This window comes from Limulus polyphemus, unplaced genomic scaffold (genome assembly GCF_000517525.1).
Source record: "Limulus polyphemus unplaced genomic scaffold, Limulus_polyphemus-2.1.2 Scaffold7477, whole genome shotgun sequence".
NCBI classification, from domain to species: Eukaryota; Metazoa; Arthropoda; class Merostomata; order Xiphosura; family Limulidae; genus Limulus; species Limulus polyphemus.
This window is the reverse complement of record NW_013673087.1, coordinates 35,427-37,714: the sequence shown is the minus strand read 5'-3', so window position 1 is coordinate 37,714 and position 2,288 is coordinate 35,427. Positions and strand designations below refer to the sequence as shown.

General features: G+C 31.7%; 1 long non-coding RNA gene across 2 annotated transcripts in view; it reads left to right on the top strand.

Annotated features, from left to right (window-relative positions):
- Positions 1–315: 315 nt before the first annotated feature.
- Positions 316–2,288, top strand: part of LOC111089820 — an 11,182-nt gene continuing 9,209 nt past the window's right edge. Inside the window, exon 1 of one of the 2 annotated variants that reach the window (XR_002613995.1) lies at positions 316–959. This is a non-coding gene — a long non-coding RNA (uncharacterized LOC111089820). The remainder of the gene's footprint in view (positions 960–2,288) is intronic. The other variant, XR_002613994.1, reaches the window with a different exon arrangement.

Below are 2,288 nucleotides of genomic sequence, written 5' to 3'. Positions count from 1 at the left end.
CCTGTAATTTGGCGAATGTTCTAGTTCTTACTAGATATAGGGTAGGCTGGTATATAAAAGAGGGGAATGTAATGTGTGGGTAGATATGGTATAATTGAACTGCAGTCAGAGAGAGACGTATTGTTGAAGTTAACGTTCGGTTACGTCTCCGTTTGTTAATTAACTTTCCGTAACTTCGTTCCGACGAAACTTTAACGACACAAGTTTTTACTTAATAAAACTGGTTTATTCTTTCCGAATATAACTCTGCGATACACTTAATCTCAATACTCGCGCTAAAACAAACGCTATAAAAACAATATTTATAGCCGTGGGAAGGTTTTCTAGAAAATTCAGTCTTATGTAATAATACTGGTTAAAGTGTTTACGTATATAGATATTTTGTTGATTCTTACTCTCGAGAATCTTCTACATTTGGAGAATAGGCGGGTGTTTCGCAATACCTATCTAACAGTATAAGCTATGTATGTTACTAAATATTAACTTAATTTAAACAACGTTCATATTAAAATAAATACATAACAACAAATTCGTTACAACTTTTAGATAATTTTTGAGAAGAGAAATGCCAATTCATCGTTTTACTCACCCCTGTACACTTGTACGCAATGTATCGCCCTCTTGAATGCAGATAGGTGCTCATTCTCTTCATTTGTCATTTATCCATTATTAGAAAATAGTGGTTCAGTGATTATGAAGTGAAATTATTGACGGATCATGGTGTTACTGTTAGGTATTAGGACATTGTGAATTAATGTGTTCAAACAAAATGTGCTTATTTTGCGGACAACTTGAAAGCTCTCAAATACCTTTAATTTTAAACAAGTTATCACCATTTTGATATTCAACTTCAAGGTAAGGGATGTAGGAATGGTAAAGACTACAACTACAACTGTATTTGTATAGCTGAACGATGTTTTCCTGATAACAATGACATTGAAAGCTTGTGACGTTGTAATGTAAGTAATTCCTCTCTCCTACTCATCAGTATTGATCATACTCCAGTTAATAGAAGTACACATAGACACAATTCAAGTAGTTCCACAGAAGTTCGCCAAACTTCTTTACTGTTTGCAGAACACTTTTTAAAATCATAATACATACTATAGTCACGTTTGCCTTAAATATATTGTACTTCAATATGTAAAGAAACAAATCTCTTGACTTAGCCCTTTCAAAGTTTTATTACTTAATATAGTGTTGTTATTTTATAAAGTTAGCTTTCAGAATTGTACTGTAAATACATTAATTTAATTTTGATATTAGTTTTAAAACTTTAACTGGCATACAAAGCGGATAATTTTTATAGAGATAAATTGGGCCCAAGTTTATAAAAAATCTAGATGTTTGTCATGATACTTGTATTTGTAATGCTTACATGATTATACATCCCAGTCTCAAGTGTAGGTAAAAGTTAACACTTCAGAAAACGTGTGGCTTGTGATAAGTCAAATATTGCAGGTATAGTTTCAGACTTGTGTGACCTTGATCCAGTTGATAAAGATCAGAAGAAATTATGACTAATTTTGTATAACCTTCAAGTTACAAATACTTCCCTTGTTTGATGTGGCAGAAATGGAAGGAAAGGAAATTCAGACAGTTGAAAAATAACTGAAATATAAGTCATATCTATAAAACAAGCAGCATGATCTGGATCGATATTATTTTAACATATATGAATATTTATAATATGTTAACTGGAAATCAAATAATCAAGTGAAGATTTGATTCCTTGATATGTCTGACCTCTATATTTGTGAGCTACTGTCATTTTCTTTGTTCAAATAAGACAAGGTCACCTTGTTTTGAACTAACTGTCTTTTTTATTTATTTATATGATTTGTACATTGGTAAACAACACCAAAGTTTATCATGGTTAATTGATGAATTGTGAATACTTTGTCTGGGGCATACATTTTAGTTTTATTGCAGCAAATAGACACCAGAAAATGGTGTCACCATGATGGAACCCCTTGTAGGTTATTAGGCAATGATATTAATAATAAGGTAGCTTTTTTTTTGTTTCACACAAGAACCAGTTTCAGCCTGTTGAACTGGAAGGTCTCAAATGGAAAAGTAGGGGAGTTAAACCTGTATGGGCTTTAGTTAGTGGATTGTAGGGTAGAAAATAGGCTAATTGGAAATTGTTATAAATAAACCATCAGGCCAGATACAGGAAAATACTGAGCAACTTTTGAACAAGACTATTATTGCAACTCACTTTCTTCTTTCTTTTCTGTTCTGTTTTTTTTTTTTTTTTTTTTTTAAAAAAGAGATTTTTGCCGGAT